Genomic DNA, 15,350 nt, shown 5'->3' on the forward strand with positions numbered 1-15,350 from the left:
TCCTCCAACACCCGGATCTGTCTCCAACATTGAAAAGTCTTATGACTGAGATGGGAATCAGATTCTAAACTGCTTCACCAGTTGGTGCTATTAAGTTATACATAGCCTGGGCCTATACTGGCTGAAATATATAACAATTATGTGTGTATATGTCATATATACACACATATAATTCCTAGCTATTGTTCAGTCGGTCAGGGTTCGATTGCCGGCATGGGATTGATTACTGTAGGTGCAGGCCTGGCTGCACGGTAAGAATCTTCTGTTCTAAATGGAAGTCTTCTAATATAGTCGCAGACCAACGAATGTGATCTGAGTAGATTTGGTAAACGGAAACTGAAAGAATGCGTTCATAGTTAAATAGATAGATATGTTTCTTTATTAGCCACACAGGGCTGCACACAGATAGAACAAATTACAAGGTAGAGCTTTTCTTTTGAAGGTTTAAAAAAAAAAAAAAAAAAAAAAAAAAAGGAAGGGGGAGTTTCGATCAAAAGGGATCGTAAAAGGAGAGAAAGAGGACAAAAAAAGGGGGGTTAAAAAAAAAGGGGTGAGAAAAAAAAAAAAAAAAAAAAAATTGATCAATAGGGATCGTTATCACAGAAATGTCAATATGAAGTGTAAAGGGGAGGACAGGTGAGGTTTACCCGTGGAAAGAAAAGCCTACGGAAAAGACCACGGTAACCTCGGTCAATGAAGTCACATTTTATATTTCTTTTTTTTTTTTTTTTTTTTTGCAAATAAGCAACTCTCTTTTCGATTTCTGGGTTCATAGGACTATGCTCAAGGTGGCTTCGTCATTCATACGTGCCATTCTTGCTACATTCACCCATCTTTTCTTAAAACATTCGCTAGACAAAACTTGCCTCTCTACTCTCACTTTCCTTTTCAAGTGGTACTTGAAGAAGTTGATGAGAGATTGACCAGAGAGGAAAGTGTTTATCTCCAATCCTTTCAGACGCGTCCACCAGATACATTCTTTCGCCATAGCCACAAGGATGATGAAAATAGCTCTTCCTTCCCGTTTGAAGGAAGGAGGCGTGACAATATTGACGATAGACTCAGCTGATAAACCGACTCGTCCCACACGTGACAGCAGTTGTTCGACATAAGCCCACAGGTCGGAAATTGTTGGACACTGAACGAGTGCGTGCAGAACGGTTTCGTCGCTCTGACCGCATCTCGGGCAGGTCGGCCCCGTGTTTCTCGAGCCGTGTCTGTAGAGCTTATCCCGAACGGGTAGCGCTTCTCGGTAGCACTGCCAGGCCAGGGATCTCTGGAAGTTGTCCATGGGCCCTGGCCCGAAAGTCGTCCTGAACAGGCGGGTCAGGTACTCCTTGTCGACGTCCAGGTTCGCCCCGAGCTCATCGTCGTACCTCCCCTCCACTAAACCCCTATAGAATGCTTTGGTTGTGTTGAAGTCACTTAAGGTCGACCCAGGACGGCAGAGTTGCTTGAGAGCAACGCGACACTCTCGCGGTGCCATTCGCCCTTCCTCGGCTCTTTTTGATCCACGACTGCTTTCGTCATGGAGACGAGCTGCGGGAAAGCGTGCCTCACAAACGGCGACCACACCTGTTCACCGTCGTAGATAGATAGATAGATATTAGATAGATAGATAGATAGATAGATAGATAGATAGATAGATAGATAGATAGATAGATAGATGGATAGATAGATAGATAGATTAGATAGATAGATAGATAGATGATATATAGATAGATATATAGATAGATAGATAGATAGATAGATAGATAATAGATTGATAGATAGATAGATAGATAGATAGATAGATAGATAGATAGATAGATAGATAGATAGATAGATAGATAGATTGATTGATAGATAGATAGATAGATAGATAGATAGATAGATAGATAGATAGATAGATAGATAGATAGATAGATTGATTGATAGATAGATTTCAAATTTACAGAAAACAAAAGTCAAGGACAGTTGTACAAACCACAAGCAAGTGCATTAAGTTCAACCCTCGGGTAGAATGGAAGAGTTTTTTGTCTTTCGACCGCACGTTCTGCGACAGGAAGGATTAACGGGATAAAAAGGATTAAAAGGATAAAAAGGGAGAGAGATTGAGAAGAACCGGAGAGAGAAAATGGAATGTGTAAAGATAATGTGTATGTTTGTGTGTATGTGTATGTATAAAAAATATATATATATATGCCTAAATACATATACACATATATACAGTTATATATAAATATATAAAACCATACATATATATATACGTCTGTCTATGGATTAATTGATGGATGGATGGATGGATGGATGGATGGATAGATGGATTGATAGATGGATTGATGGAATGATGGATGGATGGATGGATGGATGGATGGATGGATGGATATACGTATACATTTCTTGCATCTAAATTATAGAAACTTCAGGTGTCCTGTACTTACTGCGGTTGATTTCTCTTCTATCTTTCTGGTCCTTGCATCGAAATGAAGAATCGTGATGGTCAACACGAGAAACAGTCCAAAGGTTATGAAAGAAGAAACGGAAAACCGCTGCGAAATGACGCGCCACACCTTAGCGATTTCCATTGCGGTTTTCGGTCGTCCGTGCAGCCTGTTATTTCGTTTTGGTTTAATGATAAATCTGAAGTTGATGTAAGCTGGAGTTTATAAGTGTGAGCTTCTCGCTTTGGGATCGTAACTGAAAATTGTTGACGTCTGATTCCGGCTTTTTGATATTTTTCACCCTCCACAACCCAACCTGCCGAAAATCTAATCGTAAATTCAGGCACCAATCAGATTGATATTACAATAATTGTGGGTGTCACCTTTTAAATGACACCTTTTGTGATTGGATGGAGATGATCCACGATTAACACAGAACAGTCAGCAGAATATTTTACTGACTTCAGCACAAATTTGTAAACTGAAAACAAATGCCTATTTTTTGGAGAATTCTTATTTATTTATTTCTTAATGTTTACTTCTTTATTTTTGCGAAACTGCTGTAATATTCATGTAGGGGACTGCATTGTCCGTTCAACATCTGTACAGACTGTAACTGCAAAGCTTTATTTAATGCAGTCTAGTGTTTTTATTGGTTACTTCATAACAAACATGATGTTAAAGATTATTCCATTTTATTTACACTGAATCTTATTAGAATATTTCTGCTGACGACAAATTTATGATAAACAAAATGTCTTCTGTGCGTATGTGTGTGTGTGTGCGTGCCTGCGTGTGTGTGTGTGTGTATGTTTGCTTGTGTGTGTGTGTGTGTTTATGTGTGTGTGTGTGTGTGTGTGTGTGTGTGTGTGTGTGTGTGTGTGTGTGTGTTTTTAGTATCATACAATTCTAGAATTTGTTAGAATTCTCGTATTCCAACATGCAGGGCGCCGAGAACAGCCGGGTGGGGGCCTCACTGTATATGAGTCGTCGTCGGTATTGACTTGTACCCGAATGACTAATCTGTAGCGAGCGACACTGACTGAAAGAGACTTATTATTCAAGCCACAGATGACTTTCGCATGATTTTATTTTGAGATTACAACGCTCCCGCACGTGGCTACCTGCCCTCAACAGTGGCACCATTGGGATTGGGGATGTACTAGATCTGGTTAGGGTGAATCCTAGCTGGGACCCTAACATGTCCTACTACCCTGGGTCAGGTTAGATCTGGGAATATTAGTGGGTAAAAGGTGCTTCCACATCCCTCAAATCCCAGAATATTCGTACCATGTTTTCCCACTCCCGGATGCAGTTTATGTACGTATATATTAGTGTGTGTGGTGTGTGTATGTGTGTGTATGTGTGTGTGTGTGTGTATGTGTGTGTGTGTATGTGTGTGTGTCTGTGTGTGTGTTTGAGTGTATCTCTGTGTTTCTCTGTGTCTCTGTGTATCTGTATATGTCTATGTCTGTGTGTGTATCAGGTCATCCCATAAGTTCTGTCCGATTTTACTGTTTTTAAAATTGAATGAAATTTAATAGTATTTCAGAATGTCTAAAGCAATTAAAAAACATTTTTATACATTTGTGTATTAACTAATTAAATGATAGAATTAAACTTTCTTTGATTGAAACCCATTCTAACATGGAAGTATCCAAAGGCCATTTCAGGCACAAAAGTTCTTCAAACACTCAATCCATTTCTGGCCAATACACATAGCTTCTCAACAAAAATTTCATTCTTAAAATCCACGGGTGAACAATGTGAATTTCTTTTAACATTCATTTCTGTAGTGTGACCGGTTCTTCGATTTTTTGTGGGTACATTCGCATATTGTCTAAAATCAGAATCCGTGTTGCGTTCTGCCAAACGCATATTTATTTTTCTAATTTCAACAGTCAGGGATCACATTTTTCACTTCTGTATTACAACTGGACAACCTCCATAACGTTTTGACAAAGTCTATTTCTAGGCGAATTCCATAATTCGAACAGCACCTATCGGAGAAATATTTATTAAAAGAGAACGCATTCTGTGCCTCTCGAACGTAGCTACGATTCTCATTTCTGATTTCTTCTGTATCAGTTGTACTAACAATTGATGTTGCTTCTCAAATTCCAACAACTGTTGTTGTTGCTGTTTTTATTGCTGTTTTTGCTGTTTCTGTAATTCCAACGGCTGTTGTCTTTATCTTTATTGCTTTTGCTGATTATGTTGATGTAAATAAATTACCGAGGCTAGTAAAGCTCTCATGTGAAAAGACAAATCCGTCCGGTATGAGCTTCCAATAACTTCGATCGCTGAAAATGTTACGACGTAGTTATACACGTCTGGTGTATGATGGTATTAAACAAATAAATTGTTGGTTGTGACTATCTAGAACTAACCTATCACAGAAATATATGTCAACACAAAACGCACTCTGCGCTACACGAACGTAAGTCCGATACCCATCATGCACTGATTCGTAAACGATTGTTGAAGTAACACCACCAACGGTAACTCACTGTTCATTCAATTTCTGTTTCCTATAGCCAGTTCCTCCACCTTCGGTCACATGGGGCTGTTCAGGACTCTCCAATGACAGTCCATGATTCACGTCGGATGTTGGTATTATCCCCGAATGAGTGAACAGCAAATAGACTCGGAGTGCTGACCTGTTTGGTAGTCTCAAACTTTCTTTAAACCACCTTTTCTCGAACCCATTCGCCAAAAAGGTGAGCAATGCAATGACTGAAATGTGCTGCTCAGTCACTCGGGATGCTGCTAAATACCACCATTATCATAGAAGATGAAGCAACCAAAATCCCTACACGCCACCTATGACTTTACAATTACAACCTCCCAGCTTTTAAAGCTTCAATCATTCATTAATTTTCCATTGCCCTCCATGTACCGTTCCAAGAATCCAAGATGATCCTGAATGTAAATTTGCTTTGAGTGGATAAACCGTTCTGCTGTACTAACACCAGTGGCACAGACGAAGTGTAGACAACCAGAAAACCAATTCCACTGCAGGATTATTTTTTATACGACTTTAGCTTATTGAAAGATGTTCTAACAACAATTCGTAATCCTTCAATCCCATCGATCAAGAGTCTTTCGCCCCAAGTTGTTCAAGGAACGATGACTCAACTGAAGGAATTTGTCCTTTGACAGGATTTTTTTATCGTCCTGCAGCTTCCATTCTTGATTGCGTTGAAGGCCCAGTCCCTGGCTGTCCGAATTTCCAAAAGGTTCATTGTGTTAAGCACACACACATGTATACCTTTAAAGCTGATTCCTATTATAAATGTCTACATACATGCATTTTCTTATGGCAAGCTTATGGCACTCAATTACTTGCATGAAAGACGTTGTGTCTCCCAAATATCCATCTTCTTCTCTTTAATCTAAGGAATATTCTACACTAACACATAGTGATGTTTCTTATTGGATGTGGTGTAACAGTCTCAACATATCACACAGTTTTACACAGAGTAACTTTTCTTACTTAGCTCATTATGTTTCTACGTCCTTTTGCTGTCTTTACTCTGCTTTCTCTATGTATGTGGTAAGTGTTGTAAAGCAAATCTTTGCTCCAATTTACCATTTTTTCTTCTGCTTTGATGAGAGAATTATTCGTATTCGATACTCGCTGGGATTCCATTCCTGATTGTTGTGCATCAGTGTTTAGGAAATGGTGCAAGGTGTGAGTTACGTGTTCCGGTTATGAGGATGTCAACTAATCTTGTGCCGGGGTCACGCGATGGTATAGATACAGGTGAAACAAAATAGGTGGTGAGAGGATTACTACTTACATTCCTGTGAAAAATGATGGAACCATCATATATTTCTATGATATTACTTCAAGGTGGGGTATTGATATTTAAGACAGAACACAAAATACAGTTAAACGAAATACAATTTTATTTCCACATTTTAGTTTTATGAACTGATCCTTATACAATGTTTATCTAGATTATTCACTCAGCTTTGCATTGTTTTTATAAGCATAATTCTCATGATTCTCTGGCGCCGATTTTCTCTCCATTATAATATTTTCCTGTTAACTAGTAGCCTAATTATTCTAACGATTTATATAACTTCGATAAAATATTTCAAACAGAATCAAAATGTCTATATTGTTTTATGATATTATAATATGTCTTGTAATTGGTTAACATAAGTTTTTCATAGAAAGTAAATTCAACTAGATTCCCTTCAATATTTACTGCACACAACGCAGGTTAAATCTTGACCATTGACATACGGTGGACATGGCAATGACCACAAACAGCCTGAACGAAATATAATAAAACTCCATTTTCGTTTTTGTAACCTGCTGGATCAGCTTCTGGTGCATAGTCCACACACACATATTCATGTCTGCCCTCATGTCCGTAATACTCGGTCATCAAATATCCCGAATACTCAGCTGTCCAACCAGGGTAACACTGTGTCCTGGCTGGTAACATCATAACAACAGCAGGTTGTCGCGTCAAACAGACAGCACACGGAACGTCGTGATCATGAAGTGTTTCAGCGTTAGCAAAAGAAAATATTTTATTTGGGTAGTGTTCTAATTGATATTCACTGCCATAAATGTTACCTACGTCTTCAACTTCTGTCGTATAATTGGCCCAAATCGGATCGTTGGGTAGACACAAGAGATTACTTCCGCCACCACTATGGGAATGATATTGTCCACCAACCACACCTAGAATTGGTAAGAACATAACAAGTAATTAAAATATAACGTTAAGTCATATGTGAAATAAGTGAAAGGTAAATTAAAAGAAACCATCGGAAAGAAACATTCAAATTTAACTTAGTTATTATAAATAGAGACAAATAAGTGTTTGTGCGTTATTGGGTCTATGTGTGTATGTATGAGTATGTGTTTATGTCTGTGTGTGTACGTGTGTATGTTTGAACATTGACTGTCATTAAATGTGTACGTTTTGTTTGTATGTTTATATATTTATGTTGTAGGTGTACGCCAACTTGTTTGTGTAGGTAATATTTATGAATATGTCTAGATACATGGCTGTAGATGGTTGTGTGCAGATGTCAAAAGAGTGCGAAGGGAAGGCCGTTACGTCACGCATTTCCTCTAAAATGGAAAAGACGATTTTGTTCACGTTTTAACGGAGATAAAATAGAAGAACGATACAAGGAATTTTTAACCATTATAAAAGAGAAGATCACGTTGAGGTGCAGAGTATTGACAGTCGATGGGTAGTTAAAAGTTATTTAACAGAACATCCTGCACAGCGTAGCTGAAACTCTCGGCTAGTCGTGAACAGGTCACGTGAAGATACACGTTATGGTCGCGTTGGCTTTATTTCCTGCATCACTGGGGTGATTTTACGTCTTAAGGAAAACGAGTGGAGAAAGTTTTGTAAGGTTCAGTTTAGGCTGAATTGGGAAACCTTTGAGGAAACCGTTGAGGGTCCGGTTATAGACAGGAAAAGTCTGTTCCATCGTAATTCAAGCAAAAACAAATCTCGTTTAAAGAAAGAAAAGTTGATGAGGAGGAGGTGGAAAATTGTGTCTTCTGACTGGAGAGCACAGAATTGAATTACCATGAGGCACTAGAGAGATTAAGTGGTGGAATAGTGCGTAGTTAATGCATACAGTCCTTGGGTAACTATATTCTGTGGTTGGGTTCATGGGGGTAATTTCGATGATATCCTGTTCGTGTGATCATTCTTGACGGCATTTATACTTCGGCTATGACCAAATAAATTCAACTGAGAAAGTAGTTTTGTGTAATCTCAGGAGAATCTATAATCGCCGTTTAAAACGTGATATACTATAATAGGACAAACGTTTGTGTAGATCAGAAAGAAGGAGAGAGAGGGAGAGAGATGAAGAGAAAGAGAGAGAGAGGGAGAAAGAAAGAAATAGAGATAGAGAGATTAGAAACAGAATATACTAACCATCGTATACCAGACTGGAATTACTTGGACATTTTGTTCTACCCCACCGGGTATACAGGGATCCAGGAACGGTCCTGTGAATTGCGAAGAAACAATGTAGTTTAAAAGAAAATAATTGGTGAACCATGTGGGAGAAGAATTTCTTGGCTGGAATTAATGAATTGGGAGTCAATATTGGAAGGAAGGAAGGAAGGAAGGAAGGAAGGAGGAAGGAAGGAAGAAGGAAGGAAGGAAGAAGGAAAGGAAGGAAGGAAGGAAGGAAGGAAGGAAGGAAGAAGGAAGGAAGAAGAAGGGGGCAGTAAGGAAGGAAGGAAGGAGGTGGTGGAAGAAGAAGGAAGGAAGGTGTGGAAGGAAGGAGGAAGGAAGGAAGGAAGGAAGGAAGGAAGAAGAAGGAGAAGAAAGGAAGGAAGAAGGGAGGAAGGGGAAGGAAGGAGGGAAGGAAGGAAGAAGGAAGGTGTGGAGGAAGGAAGGAAGGAAGGAAGAAGGAAGGAAGGAAGAAGAGGAAGGAAGGAAGGAAGGAAGGAGAAGAAGAAGGAGGGAAGGAAGGAGAAGGACGGAAGGGGAGAAGGAATAAAAGAAACGAAGGAAGGAAGAAGGAAAGAAATGAAGGAAGGAGAAGGAAGGTTAGGAAAGAATGAAGGAAGAAGGAAGGAGGAAGGAAGAATGAAGGAAGAAAGAATGAAAGAGGAAGGAAGGAGGTAACGAAGGAACGAAGGAAGGAGCGAAGGAGGAATAATGAAGGAAGAAAGGGAGAAGGAAAAAGAAAGGCAAAACGAAGGAAAGAAACAAGAGATAAGGAAGAAGGAAGGAAAGAATGAAGTAAGGAAGAAACAAAGACAAAAAGAAAGAAAGAGGAAAGAAAGAAAATGTAGAAAAAAGAAGAATAGAAAGACAGATAGAAAGAAAGGAAGGAAGGAAGGAAGGAAGGAAGAAATGATGAATGAAGGACGAAGGAAGGAAAGAGGACTCGGGAGAAAAAGGAACGAACGAAAAACGAAGGTTATGTAGGACAGAGGATTTAATGAGTTACGAAAGAAAAGAGAAGAAAGAAAAGAAAGAAGAAAGAAAAGAAAGAAACAAGGCATAAGGAAAGAAAAGAAAAAAAAGAAGAAAGAAGAAAGAAGAAGAAAAAAGAAAAAGAAAGAAAATAAAGAAAAAAGAAAGAAAGAAAGAAGAAAGAAAGAAGAAAGAAAGAAAGAAGAAAGAAATTAGGAAACACAAACAAAACTAAGGGTTTGAAAATTCTTTTCTATAAACGTAAAGCTGATTCCGAGAAATAGTCCCCACGCCTGGGGTGAATGTATACTTTTAGTTACTGGTAAAGATTTGCATGATTCATCACTAATTCACTTCTCAGCCGAATTGAATGCGGTTCTTTAGCAATGATGATCGAGTCTTGAGCTAAATTTTTTGAGATAAATTAATTCAAGGTTGGAGCATCAAATAAAAGGCAAGAGGAAAAATTAAATAAAAGGCTAGAAAATCTTAATAACAATTGCTTCCCTCTGGAATGGCACTCAAAGACAGGTGCATGATTTCTCTATAACCACCAGACTCGCAGAATTACTGAGCAACAACAATATGTGGATGGTTTTATTGATTCTGTTTCATTCTACAACACAGGGTAAACCCTACAATTTCTTATTGCTTACACTAACATTAGATCTGAACTGAAAATATTTCTTACATACTTTTTCCGGATTATAGACTTACATGTATACAAAATTGATTTTATTTATTGACGTGGTCCTGCATATAAACTCATATAAACATAGTTAATATCATAGCATAAGAGGGTTACATTTTCAAATTAATTTAGGCATGCAACTTAAAGATGTGTATTTCGTTGAGCAGATAGGGTAAGTAATGAAAAACGAAGGAAACCCGAAAAAATTAGAAGCCAGTAGTTGAGGAGACACATTTCAATGAATTTAGCTAAATGAGATTAAAACTGAATATTTTTTAATATTTAATCAGGCCACAGACATTTCTTTTACGTTTTTATCTTAAACGATATAAAATTAGTTCTTACTTGGCGTGTGAACATCTTTATCATCTAGACATTTCTGGTAATGGAAATGGTTCTATGAAAAAAATAAAATAACATCATAGAAATAGATTTTCAGAAAATTCATCAATGTTTAGAATTTAAACACGCACGGTGAATGTAGCAAATGCATTTAGAAAAATTATTCTTCCACTTTGTAAATCTACAAACAGTTGGGTAGATATCCCAGAATCAATTCATTTCGCTTTCTACGTAGCCAACTTTTTAAAATATATTTACCTTTCCGTGTACCTTTTTTCAATTGAAGACCCGCGACTTCCGCAATCAACAATGTCGAACAAACATAAATTGAAAATTCTGAATGTATTTGCACCATTCTTCGTGCGTGTTTACATATATTGTGAGATACGTGGTTTTGCAATTTCATTCTTCTTTCTAGCAAATATTTACTTACTGTACACTGACTTTTTATATATATTTTTCATATTTCGATTATGTTCGTAGGCCATTTTATCATTATTTTTTAAAGATAATGATAACTTATTTGAATTTTGAATTTATACTTGCTCGCTAATGTTCGTTCGGATGTGACGGTGCCTTCAGCTGAACAAACGAGCACGGAAAGTTAAATACATTTTAAAAAATAGTTTACGTAATAAGACTTGCTGATGAGCTTTGGTTGCCAATTCGACGCAGAAAGCGAAATCAATTAATACTGGGATATCTACCCTTCTACTCGTAGATTTACAAACTGGAACAACTGTTTTCCCAAATGTATTTGCTACATTCTTCGTGCATGTTGACGTATAGTGAGAGATTCACGGTTTTGGAGACTTTTATTTTTCTTTCAATGGATAAGATATTTGTTTTCACGGAAAAAGACCTGCGCGGAATTCAGCGGTCCAACAATACGATGTATATGCGTTTGTGTGTATCTTTCCGCATGTGAATGCGTGTTTGTTCGTTTATGTAAGTCTGCCTTATAGGGATAGATGCATATATTTATATACGCTAAAATATTTAAACGTGGTTTAGTGATTCAGATTTTAATCTCACGAACAAAGGGTGGTACGTTCGATTCAAGCAAAACTATTTACATTGCACTGCAAATATATCGACAACTGATCGTATGGCACATTTCTGGACCTGTTCATTAATTTGGTTTCCTTTGACGTTAAAACTCAGTAAACCACATTTTTTTATGTTGGTTCATAAGTCTTTTATACTAATATTGGGAAATAACTCTTTGCTATTCTGATTAGCAATTACTCCGTCTTCCCACATTCTCTTGCCATTTTTGCATATTTATTTTTATCAAAGTTTGTCACCAATTATGAAATATTTTGTATTACATTTCTTGTCCGATATTTTTCAAGTTTTACACTGTGGCATCTTCTCGAACACGGATCTAATCTTCCTAGCGAATATTAATTCTGCAGGTGACGTTCCAGACGGTGTACTGGGATTTCGTGTCACACTTGACGGCATTTATACTTCGGCTATGACCAAATAAATTCAACGGTGAAAGTAGATTTGTGTAATCTCAAGAGAATCTATAATCGCCGTTTAAAACGTGATATACTATAATAGGACAAACGTTTGTGCAGATCAGAAAGAAGGAGAGAGAGGGAGAGAGATGAAGAGAAAGTGAGAGTGAAAGAAAGAAATAGAGTGAAAGAATAGAAACAGAATATACTAACTATCGTATTACAGACTGGTGTTGCGTGGACATCTTGTTGCATCCCACCGGGCATACAGGGACCCAGGACCGGGTCCTGTGAAGCTGCGAAGGAAACAATGTAGTTTAAAAGAAAATAATTGGTGAACCATGTGGGAGAGAATTTCTTGGCTGGGAATTAATGAATTGGGGAGACAATGATTAGAAGGAAGGAAGGAAGGAAGGACGAAAGGAAGGAAGGAAGGAAAGGAAGGAAGGAAGGAAGGAAGGAAGGAAGGGAGGAGGAAGGAAGGAAGGAAGGAAGAAAGAAAGGAAGAAAGACAAGAAAGAAAGAAAGAAAGAAAGAAAGGAAGGAAGGAAGGAAAAGGAAGGAAAGAAAGAAGGAAGTAAGGAAGGGTGAGAGGGAAGGAAGGAGGGATGGAAGGAAAGAAGGAACGAAGAAACAAAGAAAGAAAGAACGAATGAAAGAAAAAAAGGTAGAAAAATGAAAGAAAGACAGTAAGACAGATAGAAGGAAAGGAAGGAAGGGAGGAAGGAAGAAAAGAAGGAAGGAATGAAAGGAGGAATGAAGGACGGAAGGAAGGAAGGGGATTGGAGGAAGAAAGGAACGAACGAACGAACTAAGGTTATGTAGGACAGAGGATTTAATGTGTTAAGAAAGAAAGAATGAAAGAAAGAAAGAAAGGAAGAAACAAACAAACAAACAAACAAACAAAGGGTTTGAAAATTCTTTCTCCTCTGAACGTAAAGCTGATCCCGAGAAATAGTCCCCCACGCCTGGGGGTGAATGTATACTTTTAGTTACTGGTAAAGATTTCCATGATTCATCACTAATTCACTTCTCAGCCGAATTCAATGCGGTTCTTTAGCAATGATGATCGAGTCTTGAGCTAAATTTTTTGAGATAAATTAATTCAAGGTTGGAGCATCAAATAAAAGGCTAGATCAAAAGTTAAATAAAAGGCTAGATCAAAAATGGAGGGTAAGGATAAAAATTTGACTTTGAATCAACATATATTGGTTATTTTTAAAGGAATGTATATAATTAGATTTAAAAGAATGTGTTCATTGCGAAGGAACTTTTGGTGAAGATTATTAGTTTGGAAAAAGTTGTATGAATTTAAGTGGCGAAGAAAATGGTAAGTAACCAGAAAAGTTGATTTTTCATCAGAACATCTCACCTATTGTTAAAGAAGACGGTACAGTAGCTACGTTCAAATGGAAGTGCTATATGGGATGGAATTTATGACGAAAATTCGCCATGAAAATGTCTTACAAAAGTGGTGTGGCTTTAAGGGATCAAGAAAATGGAATAATTGTCAAAAAATTAAAATATTTTTGTTATTTTAATATATTTTGTGTTATGAAATGCATCATCTGATTCCATTGATCACTTAGTTTGAATGTAGACAGCGCTTAAATGGATTCTCTGTAGCCGCTGGAAGCCGCTTCTTTCCGTATCGTGGTAATAGAGCTCTATGAAACGTATATTATGGTGAAGGCTTTGTCAAAAATATTAGCTACAAGGTCATCTCTGTAGCTTTAAGTAAGGAAAGGGTACAGGTGGTAATTTTAAGAAATCAAGATATTTATTTCTTTTTCAGAGAAGAAATATATTATTTGAAGTGGAATGAAATCGTTCAATGAGAAAAATATGTTTAGGAAAAGCCTGTCTAAAATTATTTAACAGTAATGAAATTTATTTTTGCGATTTCATATTTTTATTATTTGATTTTATGCATTAGAATATATACATATAAAAAGCATATTGAAATACAAATTTAACTCATTACAACTAATTTTTTAACGATTTAATTAGAATGTTACTTTATTTCAAAATAAAAATTCTGTAGAAATGTATTTATTTGTAACAGATATGCTGCTATTAATTGATTTTTAATTTTAGGTGCAAAGAGAATTTAACATTTGTCTTTAAAATATCTGTATTTAAAAGCTATTTAGTATAATATCATTTTCTAAATTAGAAAGGTGAATATCATTAATTATAATGTTGCCTTTAAAAGTATTTCTATAATATTCTTAAGTATAGGATCTGCAAATGTACAGAACACTAAACCAGAAACACTACAGAACACGAAGGTAAAAGACATTAACTATTGGTGTTGAAGTTAAAATTTCGTGACTGAAATACTACGACCGAAATTATGCGAATTGCAAGGGATCTCTTGAGCAACGTAATTCGACTGCGATGGTTAATCAGAGATCAGCAAATGTCTCCAGTTCGAACTTCTGATTCTCTGTATTGAGAGATGACAGCACCTGTACTAAGGAAATGCGATTTCAATCTCACAGAAAAGAATCACAATACAAACTCTTCAATCTGGATCAGCCGGCGAAGGATCTGGGGATAGACCAGAAAAGTGATGGGCAGATAGAACCCATTCGCTCAGATTGGTTACGCTTGTCAACTAAACCGGTAATCTTAATAACAATTGCTTCCCTCTGGAATTGCACTCGAAGACAGGTGCCTGGTTTCTCTACAACACCAGAATCGCAGAATTACTGAGCAACAACAATATGTGGATGGTTTTATTGATTCTCTTTCTTACTACAACATAGGGTAAACCCAACAATTTCTTATTGCTTACACTAATATTTGATCTGAAGTGAAAATATTTCTTACATACTTTTTTCCAGATTATAGTCTAACATGTACACAAAATTGCTTTCATTTATTGACGTGGTCCTGAATATAAACTCATATGAACATAGTTAATATCATAGTATAGGAGGGTCACATTTTCAAATTCAATTAAGCATGCAACTTAAAGTTGTGTATATCGCTGAGCAGATTATGTAAAAAATGAAAAACGAATGGAACCCGCAAAAAATTGGAAGCCAGTAGGTGAGGAGACACATTTAAATGAAGTTAGCTAAAAGAGATTGAAACAGAATATTTTATAATATTTAATCCGGTAATAATACGTTTTTATCTTGAACGATATAAAATTAATTCTTACTTGGCGTGTGAACAGCTTTGTCATCCACAGATTTCTTGGAAAGGAAACGGTTCTGTGAAAAAATAGAAATAACATCATAGAAATAGATTTTCAGAACATTCATCAATGTTTAGAATTTAAAGCTAAGCAATACGATAATGGCACTTTTGGACAGCTTCTTTTGATGATGTGGGAGACAACTTCATTGTTAATTCCACCAAATTTTCATCGTTATGTTACATCTTGGTGGCTTACCGCTTTCCTACATCCTCTGTGCATCGGGTACTCCTTTATTTCATGCTTTTATATGGCAAAAGCAAACCCATCACAATGAGAAATAATTAAGCCTAACGA

At 36.9% G+C, this 15,350-nt stretch overlaps 1 long non-coding RNA gene across 1 annotated transcript; it reads right to left on the reverse strand.

The window, feature by feature from the left end:
* Positions 1 to 8,366: 8,366 nt before the first annotated feature.
* On the reverse strand, positions 8,367 to 15,072 carry LOC115226867. Its single transcript, XR_003883045.2, has 4 exons — positions 15,018 to 15,072; positions 12,059 to 12,141; positions 10,383 to 10,434; positions 8,367 to 8,424 (listed from the first exon to the last, which is right to left on the reverse strand). It is a non-coding gene; the product is annotated as an uncharacterized LOC115226867 (long non-coding RNA).
* Between the last annotated feature and the right edge of the window lie 278 nt (positions 15,073 to 15,350).

Source organism: Octopus sinensis, unplaced genomic scaffold (genome assembly GCF_006345805.1).
Source record: "Octopus sinensis unplaced genomic scaffold, ASM634580v1 Contig00229, whole genome shotgun sequence".
Taxonomy (NCBI): Eukaryota; Metazoa; Mollusca; class Cephalopoda; order Octopoda; family Octopodidae; genus Octopus; species Octopus sinensis.